Source organism: Aphis gossypii, chromosome 1 (genome assembly GCF_020184175.1).
Source record: "Aphis gossypii isolate Hap1 chromosome 1, ASM2018417v2, whole genome shotgun sequence".
Lineage (NCBI taxonomy): Eukaryota > Metazoa > Arthropoda > Insecta > Hemiptera > Aphididae > Aphis > Aphis gossypii.
This window is the reverse complement of record NC_065530.1, coordinates 77,335,526-77,360,605: the sequence shown is the minus strand read 5'-3', so window position 1 is coordinate 77,360,605 and position 25,080 is coordinate 77,335,526. Positions and strand designations below refer to the sequence as shown.

The following is a 25,080-nucleotide window of genomic DNA, read 5'->3' as shown; positions in this document are numbered from 1 at the left end:
AAATAAATTGGGCTAGGGTGACATAGTCGTACAAGATCGTATTCCCCATTTAACCATTAGGAATACATTGTATTTTAATAAAAGGACGCCTGTGTACGTGTTTACGCAGTAAAATCGGCAGGTATACGTCTGTATAAAAGATCACTTCTCAGAAAAAACGAAGCATACTGAGAGGATCAATTATTGTTGTGTCGGAAACGAAATGGGGCTCGGTAAAATATGGCAAAATTCTTTTACTGGATACGCATCACGTATATGACTACACCAGTATTTGTCCACAATCGCTGTCTATTATACTTGCTTTCGTATAATATAGCGTATATACATCAATCACCATTAGATCTAAAACATAAACAACTGAAAAATGCTAACGTGTTTTATTAAAAGATATTTTCTTGGTATAATATTGCACTTGTATTTATTAAAAAAAAATATGCTTATTCATTAATTTAACATAAAAAATATGGATATATTGGTGACAAAAAATTTGGAATAAATTAGGATTCAGTAATTGTTTTAAACGATGTCTAATCGAAAACCGATGAAAAAATATAAAAATTCAATGCAGGATAATAATATTAAAACTGAATTATTTAAAAAAAATTAAAAAAAAAGAAAAGAATTGTTTGGTTTTATGTGATAGTAATGACGTTTTACGGCGATGTAAAAAGATTTTAATTTAGAATCTTACTAATATTATTTAAATACAAACAATACCTATACGGTTGATAATCATGTATTAACACGAAATACGATTCAAAGGCAACTCTAAAACGCAAAAATTACTTTTTGACAACCCAAATATGTAAATAAATTGTTACCTATAAAAATGTTTAGTATTTTGAGTTTCAAAATTAAACAATGATTAAAAATAATACAGATAAAGTATTAAGTTTTAAAATATGTACCTGTATTAATATGTTATTGATTATACTTTTAAAAATAAAATAAATTTATATCATGGCGAGACAATTTAACAAAGTTCTTATGAATTTTATAGTCATTAAAATATTATATTAGATAGAAAAAACTGTTGTTTATTTTAAAACATATTACATAAAATAGAATAATTAATACCAATTATAAAACTAGTTTAAAGTGTATATTATATTTTATACGTGGTATAGCTAGTTATTGTCACATTAATCTACTATTGAATACATTTAAAAAATCATAGTTATATAATGAATTGAGTACCTACCTACCTAACTTAAAATAAAATTTAAAACTAAAATTGAAAGTTGAACAAATTAGTACAATTGGTATATTAATTAAATTAAATAATAAAATTGAATGTTTCGCTTAAAATTTTAAAATTTGTAAAAAAAATGATTATAACATTAAATTACAACTATAAAAGTAATAATTTAGTTTTAATATTAAGTGACCTAAATAAAATTTTAATTTTTAAGTCCAATATTAGGCATTAAAACAAAAATGTTTATAATTAAGAAAAAAATACAAATAATAATAAGCCAGTACCTAGTAATAATTTATTAGTATATATGCTAGTTAAATAAAATCGAAAGTTACGTGATGGTGTTCCGTATATTCGAATTGAAAAAAAAAATTAAACAAGGAAGTATTCTAAATGTATAGACGCGTATTACGAGCAATACTCGAATCGCCATAAAATAATTCCTTACTTCATTTAGAGGACTGACGAACCTTGAATATATCCAATATCCTAAAAGAAAATCTTGGCCTGAATGTTGACACTTGACAATAATGTAACACTTATCATTTTATCAAATTATTAAACGAAACGAATTACATATTCAATAGTATTAAAAAAAAGTAATAAAATTCTATGTGGGTGCAAGTGTAAAAATTAATCTCATCTTCCAGTTAAATTTCCCTTTTAATCTTATATATTATGTATTTGAGATTTGATTTTATCGAAACCTATAATGAGTAAACTTATTTATTGTTCAATAATAATAAAAAAGAAAAGTATTTAACTTTTTTATGTACGTATAATATTTATTGTCGGCCTCAAAAGACTCATTGTCATTCATAATTATTCAAATTCGCTACATTGCAATGTAGGTAGTCAAAATATTATTTCATTAAATTTTCGTTTTGTCTACGATTTATACACTTAAATATATAGTGATAATTATGTTTATGTGGTTCACAATTAAAATTTTTAGATTGTACCTATAATAGGTTATAGGTAATATTATTGAACATTTAAGAAAAAATTGCTGTTTTTTATATAGCAGTAGATATTATAGTTTATGCAGTGAATGTTTGAATATGTTTGAATCATTATATTAGGTACAATATTATATGTTTGTTTATAATAATGATCGACGAAAACATAACGTCGATGTCATAAATCCAAAGAGTCATAATATAAATGATATACACACATTAAAGCGAAATAAAAATCATTTCCCAGACGACTTGAAACTGGTTTTCTGTTATTTTCGCATGTGTTAAGTTTAATAACCTCATTTCATAAGTAGGCACTTATATACCTACAAGAACCAGCTCATTCGGTAAACGTGCGGCTGCCTTTGAATATGTCGTGTTCGCCATCGAGTTGGACCGCATGCTGTTATCAGCCGTGGATCTATTCGAAAATTATAATAAAAACCTACTAATTTTTACTCATTTTCCTTCTTTTTTTTGACCGATGTTGCACTATTATTATTATATACGTGACTCGAATTCTGTAAATAAGTAAGAACAAAATAATATGATATATATATATTATAGAGTGATGGTATATATATATATATATATACCTAATATCTAGTATCTACCTACAGTAGGCATTAGGCACCCGTCGGTACCTACGAGTATTTTCGACACTTAGGTCCGGTGTTTAAAAATGGTAAAATATTATGTAGGTACCTAGGTTAGATGTTACCTATATAAAATATAAAGTATATAAAAACGGGATATTATAACAACATGTGGAATTATAATAGATATATATATATATATATTAGAATATTACATATAATACTATATGATAATCTATATATTTTTTTGTAGGTAAAAAATGATTTATTATCTATTTATTACATATATTATAGTTTCGTGTGTATACATAGTGTAGGTGTTTACAAAAATAACAGACACTGCTTTATAGCGCATGCAAATATACATACAACGAAACCTTTGATGATATTATAATAATATACCTTATATAACTAGGTATAATATGGGTACATGGCACGTGGAATATTGGTATGTCTATTCGTGATGAGCTGAGAATGGGCATACTTATCATATATAGGTTAACGATGTATAGTTAACCTAATAATATATTTTGTCAAGTGCAGTTGGATGTGAGTTTTACCAATATATCTACCTATGTAAAACACTCTTAATTATATACTGCACGCAGACCTAAGAATTTAATAGTTATCGTTTTGTTTTCTTTGATGCATATTATGTCAATACTATGTTTTTGTTTTAATTGTAATTGTCGAGACATAATAATTTAAATATAGTTAACATTTCTTTGAAAAAAATTGAATTGAAATAGTTCATATGTTACATTAAAGGACCGAAATCGCTTCATTTTTTTTTTTTATTCGTTGTTGAACTGTTGAAAAAGTAAAGTAAAATAAAATATAAAATTATTAAAATATTATACTTATTAGGTCTAAACTTATTTCAGCTTCAATAAGTGGAAAACTTTCGAGTAAATGATTGCCGCAGTAGTATACAAATTTGCCACACGGAGTTCACTTTTATACTATACATCTATTAATTGTAAATGTATCAATATAATATGTACATTTTAAATAAACTTGTCACTTTTTGCTAAACTGTGTATATACTCATGAAAATATTTAGATATTTGCTATTTTCTGTACTAGCAATCTTCGTTGTAATTTATTTCTATTTTTTAATTATTTAAAAAAAAATTAAACTTTATTTATACACACTGCGTCTGTGGAGTTCCGATTTGTTTTTATTTGTATACAGTGTGTAATGGAAAAATCATAGAACATATTTATAGATACCTTAAGTTTTTTTAAACACGGAATTAAACTTTGAAAGTTTATTAGGTACATTTGTTATATATTTATTTTATGATAATTCACCAATCATTTAATCACTTCCATTTTTTACTTTAATTAGTAATTCAATAAAATTCTGATATTGCAATTTTTTTTTATAATTTACATTAAGTACTTACGTATATCCTACTTGAAGGCTGTATTTTCGAATACTTAGATTTTTTCATTCGTCGAGTGTTTTGAGTTTATATAGGTAAACTTTTCTTTTTTTGCAACTGAGAACCACCCTTTTTTTTATAAATTATGACGTAGATTATTTTTTATAAAAATTGTTCTTATACATAGATATATCTTGACATTTAAATGTGTTTAGTTTCTGAATTATATTAAATTATATTATATATAATATAATATACTAATAACAATAATTCATCATACATCGTTGGTGTATGATGTGTTAACAGGTATGGGGCTATGGTGATTTGAAAATTATAGTAATTAAGTAGGTACCTATATGGATATTAAAATTTTGTATTTGTATAAGAATTGCTTATATACAAGTATATAGGTATTTCATCCATTTTATATTTAATGTAAAACCATTAGGCGCCTATTAAAATAATTATCTTTTTAACGCAGGTACATAAGAATAACTAATAAGGTATAATAATTCAACAACTAATCGTTTGATTTTTGATTTATTATCTTCGTATAATATGTATCAACATTTTTATAAGAAATACGTGCTTAACAATTCTGAATTCTCAGTATAAAAGGTGGTCCTCGTTTGAAAAAAAATAAATATCGCCACATACGACGATATCTTTGATCGGTAAAAAAAATATCTAAGTGTCTGAATGGATGTTCTTTAAGTATGGGTATATATTTATATATAGGTACGTACTTTGGAAATTCCAAAACTAAGAATGTGAAAAAAGAATATTTTATTAAAGGATATAATGATGGTAACTACGGTGAACATAATGTTTGGTGAATCACCATCATGTAAACCAATGTGTGAACACGATTTTTTTTATGAAGCAGTTACGCGATTTATTAAGATATTTTTAACTCCTTCGTTTTTTGTTACAAAAGTATGAAAATTCGACCGACTCGTCATTTGGATTTGCTCAATGTTATTTAATAATATACTAGCTATCGCCTGTACGGCATTGCTCGCGAAAAATTAAATGCCCCTGCATTTACTTACCCTTTCTTAAATTTCGTGAAGTGTAAACCACAAATATTTTTAACTTATGATATATTAGGCTGATTTTGATCAAATATAAAATTATATAAAACTATAATGGCTATTTTGTTTTCTGTCCAACGGCAAAGCTACACAAAACAAAAATACATTTGTTTTTACGAACCCCTCTTTAAATTACACCGCGATTTAAAAAATTGGCTTTGAGGTGCATATTATCTTCAAGTTATATAGGTAATGTCCCTTTTGTACCATTTTCAAAACTACGAGTGCGATAGACTTAGGCCGTGGATCGCTTACACACACACACCAAACATTGCCTTTCGTTTGTATGGATAATTTATTGTTTTTTTTTTTTTTTTATCATCGCGCCTGTTGTAACGTGTCAACAATTATTGCTCCGTCGTGAATACCGCCAAGTCGTCATCGCGTGAACGACAACGACGACGGAGAGCCGCCACACACGCGACGACCGCGCACAATGCAATCGGCAAACCGGCCGTATAATAACGGACGGACAGCCGCCACCGTTCATTGGTACCCCACTCGGGCCCGGTGGGTATTCGCGACCAATCCTTCTCCTCCGGCAGTGTTGGTGGTGGTAAAAAAGAGGGAGGGGAACACTTACCTAGTGCGCGTTTAATATAATAATATAATATGTGTTATAATATTATTATTATTATTTATTAATATTACTGCGGACTTTTACTTTCGGAGACGCGCGGGACCTCAGGGCGCCGCGAGACGCGATTTTCGAGACGACGACGGACGGACCACGCCGGTTGACTCGTTGCCAAGACGAGAGACGACACCATCATAATATTATAATATTATATATTATATACACCGTTGCAGCAGTACGCCGCCCGCGCGGAACGTCAATATATCAAATCGTCGGGGAAGAAAAACGAAAACGAAAACCGTAATTCCAGCACACGCGCGCGACGATGATAATAAAATTATTTTTATATACTTTTGTTGTCGTATACACATAGCGCCGGTCAAATTTAAAACCATGAGATCGCAACAGAGATTTCGCTCGCGATTTTTGGCCGCTCGCCCGAGACGATTGTTATCACGGCGATGAACAACAATAAACGCGTGTTTATGTATTATTATATCACAACGTCGTCGTCGACGACGTTGACACGAAAATATTATATATTTAAACTCGCTTTTCGGGAGACATAAAAAAAAAAATGGGTTTTAAAAAAATAATTCTCAATGATCTACAGACACACATTTTAACGTTATATAAATTATATACCATAAAATCTTATACGATTGAAAAATATTCAATGTTTTATAGAAACATTGTATGAATTCTCAATGTCTTGCAGTCAGTTGTCACGTACCTACTCACATTTGATGTTTTATTACAGTTTTTAGTCAATGCTTACATAGGAGGTTTTTTGAATGTTTATTTGTGTTAAATTATACGTATATAATCGCATAGAAAGTTATTTCGTAGACGATTTTAGTAAGTATACCTAATACACTACATTCAGGAGGTTTTATTTATTGTTGTTTATCAATTCTGTACGATGAGGATAGGTGGTATAATAACATATAATAGGAGATATCATCAAATTATAGCTTATTTATTTCTGAATCCAGGGACACCAAAACCTTAAAATCGTGAATTTGGCACATGGGAGGGTTTTTCGAGTCAACGACGACATTATACAAATGCGGCAAGCCAGCAACTGTCGAGCTGCACAATAGGCGAAACACAATGCACACGATATAATGTAACACAACGATAATAATAATAATAATAATACCCGCGTATAAAATAAAACCTACCGACTTCCTGCTTACTAAACATATTGTATGTTTTGTGCAGTTTCGTTTTTCCGCGGCGCACTCGATGACATTATATTATTATTATTACAATACGACACGAGACACTGGGCTGCAGCCGGTCCACGCGGTCCATTAGCACCAGACATTTCGGCCTCCGGTTCTTCCGGGCACCGCGTGTGATATTGCTGCAGTTATGGTGTCGCTGCAGCTTGCAATAAATTGTGCTCGAAAACCGTTTATATGTATTATATAAGCATATACCGAAATAATCTCTGTATAGACATATAGTGTGAAAACTCTGGAGTAATACGCGTACGGAAAACTCAATTTTTAAACATGGTGTTTGTATGATGTCTACGGGATGATTCGTATTCAAAATATATTTAAAAAAACACGACGTCTACAATTACACATGCGTTGTTTCCATCATACAAACTTATATATAGCATTCCAAATAATATGTTCTGAACAGTCCATCTAGGTATGTTATGTTTAATATTACATATAATATAATGAACTGACATAAAATTTAAAATTATTATCTCATTTAGCTTTATTTTTGTATTTTAATTTTAAAGTGAAACGTAAACATTTTAAAATGATCATAATTCGTTTTAAAATGAAAACGTGACCAAAAAAAAAAAATACTAGATTCACTAGTTAATATTCTTAATTTTAAATTTAATAATTGATCAATTATTCACTTTAATATTAAAATATATAACATACCTAGTGTTAAATGGATGATTTAGAACGTACAATTTGGTGTGCGATATGCGTTTGTAAAACGCGAGGATAGAATTAACGCATTCGGTGGAGATCATTATTTAAGGAAATACTATAACGTTTTTGAATATATTTTTTTTTTTAGATCCTGAGCCAGGGTGATAAATATATTACCTATACATTTTACAATGCTATTGAGTGGTTTATTTTTGCGTGTCTGTCATTAATTTTTAGAGGAGTAAAAATAATTTGATTCTCAACATTGAGGGTGGTTTCTGGTTCAATATAGTTGATACTTTGAGGAGATAAAAAATTATCCTAGTACTTGGATAATGGAGAAGTGTAGCACCACCATTTTACGGGGTTTAGGTTTGCCTGTATCACATTACTATTATCGCTTCGCTCAGAATCAAAATCAAAATTTGATTTTTAAATATTAAAATACTCCAAAATGTATTTTGCTTTGAAATAAGGGAATAAAAATGTATATTGTCACTCAAAAAAAAATTACATTTAAAAAATTACAATGATAAAATAAATATTTTTTTGAAAAACAACTTAAAATTTTGTTAAATAAATATATTCAAAAATGTTAATATTTGAAATAATCAAATAATGAGTGTCTTACGTTAAATGAATCACTCGTTATACGTTATATATATATATTCTATACTATACCTACTGCGTAGTTTGCCAGTTTCATTTCGGAGTTCGTACCGGTGTATACATAAGTATAAGCAGTATATATTTTTATATTATAAGTATATGTATGGAATTGGAGGGAGAATTTTTTTCGCGACGGTTTTGTAACGTATCGGCGACGCCTTCCGGGGCTTTTTCTAAAAGCGTTTCCGTTAACATTAAATTTCATCCGTGCGAGGAAAGAAAAAAAATCGCCTGTTAATCGAACCGAAAAACAATAATCATATATTCTTTTATATATATATATATATATATTACATACGCATATTATAAACAGTAAAGATTTAAACCGCTGGCCATAATAATTTAGTGTAAACACTTATAGCACAAGTCGTTCTGTCTGCGTCGGAAATTGCAACTATACCCATACTTTTTCGTTTTACAATCTAAAAATGTCCCAAGGGTAGAATCCGAATAGGATTTTTTTTAGGAATAATATAATTTATTTTGATTTAATAATCTATAGAGAAGGCATTGAAATTTTATTGAAGTTGTTTAATATGTTAAATGTTTTTTAAACATTTATATCCTTGCTCTAATATATAATAAAATATTATATATATTATATAAATGCATATATTTACCAAAATCATAAAGACACATACAATAAGTTGTTCATATATAGTTATATATTATATTATATACACACAAACATATTTTGTTGAAACCGGTTCACATGTTTTACATATATGTAGCTGACTAATTAAAAAGTGTTTGAAATATTTATTGTAAATACAATTTACATCGACCTTAAGTGGCCATAATATTCGTTGTAATTAGTGAAGTAAATATATGTACACATTTTGTATCATTATTATTATTATTGTTATTTCTTTCGTATTTGTAAATATTGGACGTAGAAGTTGTGTATATTTTTCATAAATGATAATTTAATTGATTTTAGCACCTTGTTATACACCCGTGATGGATTATATTTAAAGAATAAAATATGATTTATGAAAAAATACACTGCGATTTTCCCCCGAGGCATGCCTATAAGTATATATGAATATATAAGCAACCTGTGCATATTCATGGTTGTTATTATATTATATATACAACGTTATAGCGGCTTTTATACAAAGTTTCATGCCTGATAATAGATTATTTATTTTTCTGGTCATTTAATGTGTTGGTAGATAGGTCTGCGTTCGCATCATCATATATTATACATTATAATGCGTATCCGTTTTTAAAGTAATAATTAATAATATTCTCTAAACACATACCATACATCGGCTCTCGTATAAATGCACTTAAAAAATTGCAGTTCGATAAATCTGCCGTCAAGAGAAAGAATAATACCTAGTGGCAGAATTATATAAACTGCTGTTTGACGTTATCTTTCCAGTGTTTCACAAGAGTCATACGATAAAAGATAGTTATAGTTATAACTAAAAACGCATTTACACATTGAATGCCTTTAGGTATATAATTTATCTACGTAAAATTATATACAATACATAATCTGTCTAAATAGATTTATGTTTTTTTGTCCTGTAAAGATTCAAAAGCTATTGGACTGTTTTCAATAAAAACTCTATATTAATAAATTCTTTGAGCTATGGAAAATGTTTATAAATTGTCAACCCTTATAGGGCGGCTCACGAATGAATTTTGTTTTGGCTCTCAATAAGCGAATATGTTTTTGTTTATTTAAACGCTTGCCGTTATTTACAGACTATATTACTATTATAGTTAGTAAAATATAGAATATATAAATTCTTAACGATAAAATCTTTAAGTCAGATTTTAAACATTCGATTTGTTGAATATTTCTCTTTTTTTCGCAGTGTTATAATAAAATTATGTTTAAAATTAAAAAGGAAAAAATCATAAAACTAATCATTATTGTAATTGTGTTTATTTTAAATATTTTAACTAAAGTAAAATGGAAAACGATAGATAGATAGATATAATATAATAAAAAAGATTGATAATTTTATGACGAGTGAAATCGGTATTATTATAGCTAGTGATTCATTTGTATATAATGTATAATATATAGTATAAATATTATACAATAGTATATATTATAGTGACATACATAATAATAGTAACACATTTAATAAATTATTTATTCAGCGTGTATGATACGACCTTTACAATATATTATACGAAGTAGGTACGCATTTGGGTGTGGTGAAATAATCTAAATCAGTCGGAATATGTATTACAGGATAATATTATACTTTATATCGAATAGCTATAGATCGATATTTTCGCGTTTGTTTCGTATATATGTATATTTAGGTTGTGTACATGCACATGTTTTTTTTTATTTTTATTTTGTCATGTAAAAACTATACAAACTATAATACAAAATAAATCATTTTGGAAGTTTTCGACTAAAATTTATGCGATCTAAGATCCGCCCCGCTCTATTGTTACACCACTTCACCATATATGTATATATATAAATATAAATATGGTGTTCTTGATACAAAAGTTCCACTATTTATGGAGACGTATCGTTCACATTAGTTTTATTATCACATGTGGTTAGTCTGATGATAAAATATTGCCTATATATACCACCGAAATAAACTAATGTTGTCGCGTTACTTATATAATATATCGTGTACTATACTAAATTATACTATTTTATACTTATATTATTACACACACACACAACCTATAAAACATTCAAAACGCATACGTTTTGATGGTACGTTGTGTTAAATGATTAAAATATTGGTAAAAATCTTCTTATTATAGTTAACACGGGAGCGGCAACATTTATATATAGTTGTATAATGTATAGTGATGTGCAGTTTACCTGGTGCGGCCCACCCACTAATACAAGCGACTTATGTACCGTCTATAATTTTACCGACAGATGATCGTTTCGTGTAAATGGTCAAGATATAAAAATATAAAAATTATTAAATCTGTTAAACCCGTGTACTTACTGTAGGTATAGTTTGATACGGGTTTTAAAATATTTGAACGATTTTTATTTTTATTTTTTATTAGTAAACCATGATGCAGATCAAATTAAATTAAATAGAAATAATACGTGTAAAATGTAGCAAATAAAAAATAAATATTTCGGAAAGATTTGATGCGAGAGTTACGTAAACTATATTTTAAAACGAAATTTTCTTTTCTACAATGTCGATTTTTATTTTTAAAAATAAAATAGTAAATGCTTTAAATAGAGTAATACAATATGTAGTGCATGTTACTATTACCTTGAATAATCATTAATTTTAAATCACAAAAAATGCAAGTCGTTTGAAAGTTTTTACCTTGAATAATACGACTTTTTATGATTACCTATATTCATTTATCTATATATTTTCCAACGGCTGTTTTACATGAATCACATTTCTGTACTGAATTAATTCATATTTAGGTCAATACATATTTTAGGTGGTTTTGATTATTCAAAATCAAAATGATAATTTCTTATAATTTTTTTAAAAAATGTATTAATAATATATTTGCTTATGGAAATATGACGTATTAATTAATTTGGAATAAATTATGATAATTATTGAAGAATGGATTATTACAATATAAGAAACCATATTTTTACATAATTTTACATTTTTATAAAATATGAATTTGACGTATTACATCGACGGGTAATTTCCTCACGCGTGTATCGCGTTGGTAAGTATCAATAATTATTTTGTTCATTGTAAATACATTTGTAAAAATATGAATAAATAAAAACAAAATTATATTCTAGAACTATAAAAATTAATAACTATTTGGTATTTATATTAAATGAAATGTTTATGATTTTATATTATTATTGCGTCTATTAAAATGTATAATACCGTAATATTTATATTCATTGCTTTTATAATTTTGTGGAAATCTTTCAGAATAATAAAATGTTGTTATATTTTCGAATTAATTTTAAAAGTTGCAAAAGTAAGTAGTAAAATGTGGTCGAATATTGTTCCTTTTCTCATATATAGTAGTTAAATATTCCCAGTCAGAGTGGGATAAGTGAGGTTATATGTATACTGTATAGTACTATAGTGTCAGTCTGACCCTCGTAATTTAGTTTTGAAAGTGAATTGTATAACATAAAAATGTTGATTAACGCGCGTTATTAGCGCAGGGCTGAATATAGCCAGGCGACACTATAATATGCTTTGTAGGTAATCTATAGGGATACAATTTGGACACTTATTTGTGAGTACCTACTTATAGTATTTTTATTTTTAAACGACATGGACGTAATAATATTTTTTATACCAAACCCGTGTTAAGTATCTCTGTATATGTTTTTTTTTACTTTTACAATAACTATACCTTCACATTATACATGGGAACGTGTTGTAAATATATCGTCGGCGGAAATGAATAATATACTGCCTTTGTTTCACCCGATAACAACTTCATTGCCTCAGTACTTATACATTATTTAAGACAGTTATAAAGATATTGAGAAAAATAAGTAGGTATTCATTTGGGAAAAGTCCCGAGGCTAATTGTTTTATAATTTATATATCATATACATATTATAACCAAAGGTGTATTATTATCGGCCAATTTTTATTACTATTCCTTTTTTATAACGGATATTTTCTTTTAGGTAGCTGCCTGCGTTGATCTCTAATAATTTTGAAAGAGACGTGCACGCGCAAGACAATTTACATGATACTTGCATTAGTGGGCACAGAGGGTCTTAATATTTACGTAGTAATCGTAGTATATAGATATATTATTAAGAAATGAGAATGTTTTACCCTGATGTAGTCATTATATAAGTATATCTTCAAGAAAATGAATGTACAAACCAATAAAACAAATATAATAATATAATATATTACACTGACTCTGGGAATTTTTACTAAATAATAGCAATCTCTTCATGATTTATGATTCATAAAACTTTGTAATAATTATGATTGTGTCAGTGATAAAAATGATTATCAAAATGGACAAAATGTACAAAATATATAATAACCTATCTTTATGATCATGGTGACGTATTGGCGTTTTTGGAAATTATTTAATTTAATGAATTTTGGTATTTTATAATGGACTATTATTATCTACTTTTGCTAAGTCGAAGTCTTAAAAATAAATATAAAAATTTTTGATTTGATTTATTAGTTAATTTCATTTAACTTAGTTATTAATTAATAATTATACCGTCTGGTGTTTGATGATTATGTATTAATATGCCTCTTAGTATTAAAAAATTGCAAGAGTTACTGTTCGAAAAATTAATTTTCCTAACTATATTAATCAATAATTTTTATTTACTTTATAGTTTACCGTAGAGCAATAGGTATAGTTTTTAAATTTATCGATTCTCATTTATATTATATGTTTGTAAAATATCTATGTAATAATATATAAATTATGGTAAAATAATTATAAATTATAGTTAATTATAGAATTAAAAATATAACACATAATCGATTATTTAAGTATCAAATGTCTATTTTTTTTTTTTAGATGGACCGGTATTTTTTCAACAAGACAAATTACGAACATATATAATCAGGTAAGATTTCTCGTAAATCCTTTTAAGACATTAAGTAAAAATAGTGTATATTTTTATTTGAGTTAACTGTTGGTTCTTAGCCAGTAGAGTAGATCTTTTAGAATAAATCTTAGTTTAAAATGATGTTGCTTAACAAGAAGGTATAGAAGTATAATAGATCCCTTTTTGAATTTTTTATGGGTGTGAAGTATTTTTAATGATTCTATATTGTTACATATGTTTGACTCAGCTGGTGTGGAAATGTTAACAACATTAAAATAATGGCTTTTGAGAGTAAATTTATGTTACTATACGATTGATATTAATTTATTGTTATATATTACCGTTATTAGTGACAGTGCAAATGTAGTATCTGTATATTAGTGAAGGGAGTGATGATACTTAATTTTATTACTATACCTACTTCGTTATAGCTAACTGATTAAAATAGCATAAATAAAATCAAATATGAGATTTAGGAAGCATTAATAATAATTTTACATAATTTAGATTGTGATTATAAGTTTAAATAAAAATAAAAAAATAAATAACGAAACATTTTTTTCAAAAACAAATAATATCATTATTAATTTATTTTAACATACCTAATATTATTATTTCGTAAGTTTTTTTTATGCTAATTGATTATATTTTATTATACAAGGTTATTAAGAAAAATACGAATTGTAAATGGCCAACATTTATATCATAAATGTATAATATATCATGATAATTGATAGATTATGATAATTAATTAATTTTAATGATGTCGCATTTAATCAATACCTACTTAATGCATAAAATTATTGTCACATTGTATATTATTAATATTCTTAGGTGTTAATGTTTGTTCCAAGTGCGAATGCAGTCATTTATTAAGCGCGGGGAAATGTAAACATTTGATTAAAATATACTATTGTATAGCTTGCCCTTCAATATTATAGGCCGTAGAGCAGTGTGTATATTACAATATAATAATTATATAAGCCTGAGTAATTTTGTTTATAAAAAATTTTGCGAAAAATTCCTTCAGCCGGTCTGTAAAGACCGAAGAGTATAAGTTTAAACGTATGTGTTTTTAAATGAGGTATTTCATATTGCAATATCTTGTTTACTTCGAGAATCATTCATTTGGAAATTAGTTGTGGGTTAGTAGTTGTTATAGCGATGGTTGATGGACTTATATAGCTGGAACGTCCGCGAGGAGGGAACAGGCGAGTGCGTATTCACAAAGAGTTTTATATTATGTACATTATACGACAAAGTAAACGATTCCTGTATACAAACCAATAATATTAGTATATTATAATATTATTATTCAACAGTAATTATTAATTTACAAACAAATCACTTTTTCTCATGTCAAACACGACGGAAAACCTACAACGCGGAAAAGCTTATATACTACGATGAGATTATTTTTCTATATATATACTGGCGAAGTTGCGCACTATAAATGCGATCGGCTGGTCTTGCCAGGAGTGTAATTACTCAGTTTGATAGGTTAGAGTACATTTTAGACGAGTCTCGACAGCATGTCTGCGTCTATGTGTCGGGTGAATTAACTGAATAGTGTTGTTTTATTACTGTTTTTTTCTTTTTCATGACAGAACTGCATATGAAAAACTCTCAAGAATTCGCGGGTTAGTTAATTTATTCTGTTATCTCGCAACGTTGCTGAATAGTTGTACAATACAACGAGACAGCACTTCTATAAACACATAGTCAAAGCATTATAATTACGCGTAATATATTACCTCCCCGTATATACAGTATGACTCAACAAACACTCATATTTCTCATTTTATAATTTATAAACGTAGTAAAATTCTGATTTTCTAATTTTTAAATATATCTAGATTAAGAGTTAGAGATAATATTTTCAAATTTTTGAGATTTTATGTCTCGTTTAAGAAGTGGCGACGCACACTAGTTTTTCAAATAAAAATCCATCTTTTTTTACTATAAATTGTTTTGAAAATTCCGAAGTACTTAACACAGAATTTGAACGATTAGTGTTTTTAGTTATTAAACTGTTTATACTAAGAATAACATTTCTTTAAGATGGTTTTACAAAAATATAAAATAGATGTAATATTGAATCTAGTATTTTACTGTAGTTTTACTATTTTTATAAATTATTAATATTGAACTACCAATTAAATTTTTCAAATTATCATAGTCCCGTGTGTTTTAAATTCATTATTTAATAATTTTATTATATTATAACTGTATTATTAAAGAAGAAAAATGGGGTGAGTATGTTTGGTGAATCACTATGCGTATACGTACGAGTATATATTATGACGTACACAAATATTTAATCGTGAACGCCAGTAAGGTGGTAATGTGGTGGCACGTAGGTCTATACTCTATAAGTACTTTGTCGTATTGTGTAAAATGTTTGTAAAACAGTTTTTGATAGGTCGTGTTCGAAACGACCCTTTTTTAGAGTACGAAAGACATAAATACAGTGGTGGTGATTCTTGCGGATAACATCCGTTTCGTTACACGAAGACAAATTTCGTTGGCACGCGTCCCATCTATAGGCTCAACCCTATCAATTATAGTTCTCATCTGTATGCACATCGTAAACTTTGCGTGGGTGTATAATTATATAATAGGCATTATATAGTCAGTCACGCATTTTGAAATATATAATAATAATTGCATCGCGTATATGACAATATTATAAAAATAATGTTAACTTTTTTTTAGTATTCGAAAAGCTTTTTTAAATTTTTTTTTTATAGTATTTGACGTATATATTTCTTTTAAATTGTTGAATATTTACTCAAAATATACTTTTTATAAGTGTATATTACATCACTGTTGTTGTTTGTGTGATAAATACAACAGTATATATTATTATAAATTCTGAATAAATACATTCTTAAAGTTAAAATGTGATTATGCGAATGTCTCGTTTTTTTATACTCCTTAAACGGAATTCGTAATAGTAATGTTTATTATAATATATCGTGTTAAAAAATATTTTACGACTTGTTGTCTACAACTTTTCGGAATTGTGTTATGCGTACATATCGCCGTTATTATTTTCAATTTAAATATATTATTGTTTTTGTTGTGATATAGCTAGTATACACAACTATAGTGTTTTAACAATACGTATAGTTTTACAAATGTTCCAAACATTTTGATAAATGTGAACACATATAGGTATTGAATTATTTAAAAAAAGATAAACCACTATTATTTCACTGATATAATATCATTCAAGTTAGTATACGCGTTGTCATCATATTCGATTACCAATTACCACCAACAGTGGCTTGCTTACGTAATTATTGTTATAATAAAAAATCATGTTTTTAGTATATTTTTCCGTGTGATTTTTAGGTTTTTGTATAATAAGTTAAGTTAATTGATAACGATACAATATATTATGATAAAGTAATGAAAACTTATTTACCAATATCATTTGCCGTGATTTCGGTCCCCAACGTTACTAATAAGACGTAATGACATTCATAATACACAAATTTTATTTTCCTTGTACACAATTAATATTTTAATTAACTATAACATCTACAGCTAAATGCAAAAAAATATGCTTTTTGTTGCTGTGTTATGATCGTAGTCTGAGAATATTCAAAATTCATATTCCTTCCTCCTTCGAAAAAAATTAAGCATAACACTGTGGCGAAACGTATGTTTATATTATTACAATTTACGAGTTCTATTGTAAATTATACACACAGACTGGGACTATAAGAAATAAAAATGACGTTTATTCGTTTATATAGGTATTGTATTTGGCGTTTGTTACTCTCGAACGTTAATCTCGACTGAGATGCAGTGAGCGTTACATAATTGAAATCACAGTTTAACCCGGTTTTATTTACCTCTTTTGTGATCAAACAACAACAATGTATCTCTGGTTTGTATAGTTATTGGTGTTTACTTAGCGCGTTCCATTAGCGCCGGTATGAGAATTTATTTTCGACCATTTACCATTTCTCTTAAGCCCATTGTCGAAATTATGTGTAAGGTATTTTCTTTTTTTTTGGAACCTGCGTGCTCTCTGCATTGCAGCAGTCGAATTATTATGGTACACGTCTTGTCGAAAGGGGTTTCTCCTTATGCGATTGCATTGTATTATATTATTATAATAAAGGTTATCGATGACGTCCGGGACGTGCACGAGTACGTCATACTATATAGATGTATATGGGGAATGGGCTCCGGTACACACATGTTGCATATTATAATTTAGCCGATGATAATTATTTTTCATATAATATATTATAATAAAGTATAAAATAAATATGATATTGTGCCGTAGAGACACACAATAATAATGTCTAATATGTTGTGCGGTTATAACCAATTTTAAACTAATCGAAGGTTAAAACGGTCGGTTAACAAATCATGTAATTGGACGGAAACGGAATTAACTGTGAACTTCACGTCACAGTAGTGGGTTCCCCTGTAATATAATCCAACATCGTATATAGAATGTAAATTACCCTCGGGCGCTTTAATACTACACACATGGCGCCTCAATCATTTTTTTATTGACGGTATAATTATTATTATTATGTTTTTTATATACATATTTATTCACAAATTACGTATATAGGTATGTTTTACCTGGTCAATATTAGCATTAAGAATACGTATCACGTTCGTCATAACACATGTGTCTTATTCGATTGCGTACAACACGCTTTATTAACAATGACGTTGTTTATTTAATAACTACTCGAAAAAAAACATGCTGACTATAATACGAGCTCGAAAAAAAACGTATTTTTCGGTTGTTTGAAATTGCATTTTTTTTTTTTTTAGAAATACGTTGTCTATATGTGTAGTCATGTTACCATTTCGATGTTATTGGTATATATTTTAATATCATTTTCGTCGATGGAATTACATCTACTCTGCATGTCTCTGGTATAGTATATAATATTATATTATACACCCACTAAAAGAAAAACACTAATCAAAGATTCGTTCGCAATAATCAGTTTCTTATATTTTAATATCATTTTATTATCCTCAACGGTGTCTCGAATGTTTCGATCATAAACTATATCGAACAAAATGTAAGAACTGGCACAGAACATTAAACTGCTGTTACAGCTAGCGCTGTATTATACCCGTACACAAGTTTTAATCGCATTTCGATCAGATAACGTTAAGAAATCGGCCTAAAGGAAAATAACGCGTAAATTACACGTATCCTATTAATATTAAATACATATAGTATCGTCCGAGTGTATTTTAGATGATTTTTTATAGGTAGGTACTTACTTATGAGATTCGAAGTCCAACCTACCCGCAATCGGGAATACGATTTCTTATAATAATAATTCCAGACTGCAATTATTATTAAACCGTGCGGCGAATGGCTGCGATGCAATTTATTTTTAATAATGTTCAATAAAATGGTATAATATCAGTTAATAGGTATTATAAATAAATTGACAAGGAAATGCTCGGAGATGCGAATGAAATGTAGTCGAATAAGAGAATATTTTATTCACATTGTTTTATAATCCACAGACTTACCTAATTGACTCCGTATCAAGCGTATACCTATAAAAGTGACTGGTATTATTTAATATTATGTTCGTAAACATTAATTTATTTCAATTATATATAAATTGTCGACCATTTTAAAGATAATTGCAGGTTTTATCAGTACCGGTTTCAGTAGCGAAATATTACCGCGATAATATTAGACTGTATAGATTTACACACTATAATATAGAGAGTAAGCATATATTATACTAAGAGTTAAGACAACACATAATTTATGTATTTTGAATATATACGAGTGTGTGGTGTACGTATTGGTTTAACTACTTTCTGTGTCCGCTCTTGGAAATATTACGATTGTCGTCAAGTCTTGTGTTGTTAGTTAACCGACTCGTATCAAACCTCAAATTTTTCAAAAACCGTTGAGCTTACGAATAATATTTAGCTGTCTCTTAATTTAACATTGTCCATGAATTGTTTTTGAGTATTATGATTACAATAAATTTAAGACCGATTATTATAGTACTTAGACTACATTGTGGTATTTTTGAATAGTAAAAAATAAATAACTCCACCACGTGTAATGTTCTGAATTATGCGTCAAAATTCAAATACAAACTAAAAATCTAAACTAAAAAAAAAAAATGACAAATCATTATCTTATAACTAATCATATTATTGTAGTACCATTTTAAAACATACAGACACGATGTGATTTTTTGTACTTTCTATGCATAAAATTATGTATATGTATTTAAATAATTGTATATTCAGATGACTCGGAAGGTTTTCTAGTCAAATTAAAAATTCGACAGTAATTATGAGTATATCTGGATAAACTTCTTATTAATCTGACATTTAACTCGATTTTGTGTGATGTGGTGAACAACCAGCTATACACCGGCGCCACATTATACATACATATTGTGTATACCTAATCGTAATTCAAATTATAAAATAGGTAAACCACTATTAAATATTAATAAATAATAACTGTTAAACGGAATGGCCTGCATTTCGTGAATATATAGACGTGCATAGCTGCCGTCGAAAGGTCACACAGCACGCTGCAGGTTACGGGCGATCGAAGTTACCCCTTACAATATTGTGTGACCCTCGAGAGATTATCTTTCTCCACGCGTCCAAGGCGGTTGTTGCCGGTAGGTATATATATAGGATAAATAATATGATATAAAATGTTATGTCCTCCTGGAATGTGGTGAAAACATTTCACACCTCGAACTAGTCTTCCTTAATTATATTATTATCTAATAAAACTAAGAAAGAAATTACACACACACACACACACACACACACACAAATACGTGAAAAACGTATAGGGTTACAAAAAAAAAAAAATATGTGACCCTTCGAGCGCTGCAGCGATGGACAGTCGGATAACGTCGGCCCAGTTATTATAACTATGTAGGACGAATACCATAAAACGAGATCGGATTCGAAAACAACAGCGCTTGTGTATGTTATTAATAGGTAGGCTAATGCGAGGGGAATAGGAAATGCAGGTTGTATCTCAATACACTTGAAAAGTTAAAACAAAAAAAAAAATGAACAAAAAAAAAAAACAAAACCGGGTCCTGTCAGTAAAAAAACCACGCCGACTTTGTATGATCGATTGTGGAGATCTCGTGTACTGATGCAAAACATTATAATACAACCGTGACCGAATCGGAGGAGTATTATTTTTATGTGTGTTTTGTGAAACGTTGATATAATTAATGAAATTGTTTAAGATCGTTCCTTTTATTTTTATCGTTTTCTATATTATTACACTGCTTATATAATATTATGACCACTTAGAACACACCTATCTAACATTATGCTTTCATCGATTGAGGGGTGATTCGGCAGTTCTCATTAGTTCGCGATTATTTATCTCGACTTACTGAAAAGATTGATTATGTTTATAATGATAAACTGTAACACTACATCAACGTAATATTTATCGTCTATATTTTAAGGTTCTATCGACTTTTTTATATTTATATTCGTATATTTATTAACAGTTAGGTACCATGCTGCAGTATGATACAAGTTTTTACCACAAAGAGGAAGTGTAAAATATATTTTAATTTTAAATTATATACCTACACATTAAAATTGTACTTTTTAATAATAATTGACGACGTTGATGATAAAAAAAAAAATATGAAAAATAAAAATTACCATGATTCATTATACAGTAGTAAATTATATTTTTGAAATATAATATACATTATCATAATAAAGTGCAAATGTATTTAATAAATCTTTAAAGTATCTTGTTATGCTATAAAAATGCTGTATATTAATAGATAAATGAATGATTAAATGTCTGGAACGTATTATTTATTTATGTTTTTGAACATTAATTTTTAAATATACGAATAAAAATATAAATAAATATATTTTTATAATCCAAGCATTTTTATTACTTAAAATTATTAACTGTATATTTGTGACGAAAAAATGAATGAAAATCACAAAATACCAAGTTGATTATTAATGTAAATAAATAGCTATGCAAATGCGATAATCATCAAATGATAAAATGTTATTGGTATTCAATTTGTTCAATTTATTTAAAATGTTTTTCTTCTTTTTTATTTTTTATTAAACCTTATAATATTTTTAACATAACAAGATACCATCATCGAAGTTATTATAAAAATTATGTTTAGTGTACGTATACAAGTAAATATTTTTAACATTTTTGTATCATTTTTTCTCATCAGTAATAATTCTGTATGTATAATTTAAAATATTTTGAAATGCTTATAACGGATCCATTCTTCTTAGGTCGTTTCGTGATGCCAACTCGTATCAAAATCATTTTCTGGTATGTTGAACAAAAAGGTAAATAACTGTTGCTCTACACGGTACCGAGGTCAGAATATAATTTATGAGTTTTAAAAAAGTACTATCGACAAAACAATACAGTTTTTGAACTGAAAGTCATAAAATTGTATAGGTAATAATATAAAGATGTTAAAACACTTAGTAAATCAAACTCGATGGGTTTTATTATTACGTATTATGTCGGCAATAAAACAAGGTATATAGTGCATCATTCTTATTTCATTTTTTAACGACAAGAAAACGGCCAATTTGGATTTATTACATATATATTATTACGGGCATCATCGTGATAAACAATATATCTATATAATTTAGTATATAATTGTTCAGTTGGATAACCTGTATAGTAACGTAGAGTATTACGTAGAGTCTTATATATGCACATAGGTAGATACTAAACGGGTTAAGTGCCAAAAAATAGTATTGAATAGATTTTAGACGACAAGTTTAATGTTCACATATTTTAATGCTTTCTTAGAAAGTATTAGCAAAATAGTACGAACAAACATAAAAATTATGTCCTTATACATAGTATAGGTAACTAGAAATATGTACCTACAATATAATTTTAAAGTGCTTACGGGTGAATAGTTATATTTATTTTCATAGTTCTGTAGAAATATAGACAGATATTTCAGGTAGTACATCAAGTAACATAAAATTAATTTTTCTTTAATTTACCAAAATACCATTCAATCATTTTTAGTAGGTAATTAAAGTTATTTTTTTATAATATTATGATACATTTCAATAAAATCGATGGTAACAAAAATTTCTAATTGTTTCATTTTATATCTATAACGATATATATTTTAATTTTATGTATTTTTAGCTTATAATAGGTAGATAAAAGTTTTTTTAATTAATTAATTAATTTTTTATTTTTAAATCCAATCTACAATCTAAACCACTTTGGCACAATAAGTAGATGTGAAACAGATTAGTTATATACAAATTATTAAAAAAAAAAATACATCATATCCTTAATAACATATTAAGATAAAAGTTAAAATATTATTAAGTTTGTACTACTAATATTGTTTTCAAAAGTCACATAGTATCTATGCTAATAATAATAATAATAAAAAACTAATATACTACAATTATATACATTTTTTTTAAAGATGAACTTAATTTTTAATGCACATTAACATATTATATTATTTTAACTTGATAGATATTAATTGATAATCACATTGATGTCTCATACCTATATAATATATCTGCACTATCACAATATTACGTATAGTAATTTTTATTAACTACGTTTTGAAAAATAGTGAGTATTATAAATATTTATTTTTAATGCATAATTATTATTAAGCAACTGTAGTTGTGTTGACACCTTAACTATGTTAAAATAATACAACGTCACTACGTTATAGTAAAGAATAATATTATCTTAAACAGTAATCTATCAGACCAAGTCTGGTATCGAATATCGATTAAACCATCTCCGATAGTCGGTACATAAAATGTAATATAATAAATATATTATATAGGTATGTAGGTATATTGTTTAATGCTTAGTTTCAGTTAACACCTTATATTTTCCGCTGTACCTATAAATAATTATAACACTTATTTTGTTAATAGGTACTTGAAACACTTCTCTAAAATTATATCAATTAATAATCTAATGCGGTGTTTTTTAATCGTCAATGATGATTAACATATTATATATTATACCTATTCGATAAAAAAAAATCCGATACTAATAATTTAAATTATTTTATTTACTCAATATACACGCGTGGATTCAACAACATAATCATAAATATTATGGAATAGGATATAACTCACATTATTTTTAAACTTCTAATGTTACTTATAATATTAAATTGAACATAATTAGATAAATAGAAAATAAAAATATATAGTACACAGATGTAATAAAGTTATATAAAATACATTCAAGAACACATTAGGTATTGTCAGCAACTATTCCATTAAGAGATTAGTATGGAAGCTTAAAATATAATTTTTGTACAACTAGTCTGGAATCTTTAGTATTATAAGATAATACTTTTTAAAACGAATTAAAGACAACATTTTAGGAAAATCTATGGAGCCTTATGTCAGTTTATGAAGAAATGTCGAGAACTAAAGCATACGACGCTCACTATAACAAGTGAATAAAGATTGAGGAAATTTAAAGCGTTATTTAAAATCATGTTTTTTAAGAACCACGGGACGAATTACGGATATTTAATTTAAATGAAACAAAAAACAAAAAATGATCTTGAACAGATTCTATAGACTATAATATTATATGAATAATGTACGTACATAATATAATACAATGTCAGAGTAACGCCCTCCTGTTTGCAGCGTCGTCCGTGTTGGCTGTTGACCACATTTTATGCAGTCGCTAGGACTCGCACAATACATTATTATTATGATAGATATTTGTATTCGCAAATAAATGTCTACGTCCAGACGAGAATTTCTTTTTTTTTGCGGGCACTGCCAGTTTTAAATAAACAAATAAGACGCGAGTACGACGTTTAATTGCTCGAGAGCGGACGGAGACGGTCGATTTGAAGTGCGCAATAACCAAGTATTATTTGAGATTTTTTTAAACTATTGTGTGTGTGTATCTCACATTATGATTTATATTTCATTCACAGACTTGAAATCTTCTGGCTCTGTGCGCGTCATAATATCAAGTGACACGCGAGTAACTGCACTTACTGCATCATCGGGCGCACGCACTGCACGCGACGTTATTAATCGTCCAATCTCAGTGATTTATAACGATTTGGGACTGCGCGCTGCATCGAAACCGGATAAGATGAAAAACAGAATGCAGAAGCACTGTGTAGTAAAACATTTGTACT

At 27.8% G+C, this 25,080-nt stretch overlaps 1 protein-coding gene across 1 annotated transcript in view; it reads left to right on the top strand.

Moving 5' to 3' along the window:
• Positions 1 to 25,080, top strand: part of LOC114127991 (uncharacterized) — an 82,290-nt gene that overhangs the window by 626 nt on the left and 56,584 nt on the right. Inside the window, exon 2 of the mRNA XM_050208530.1 lies at positions 13,852 to 13,900. The gene's annotated coding sequence lies outside the window, so the exon portion shown is untranslated. The remainder of the gene's footprint in view (positions 1 to 13,851; positions 13,901 to 25,080) is intronic.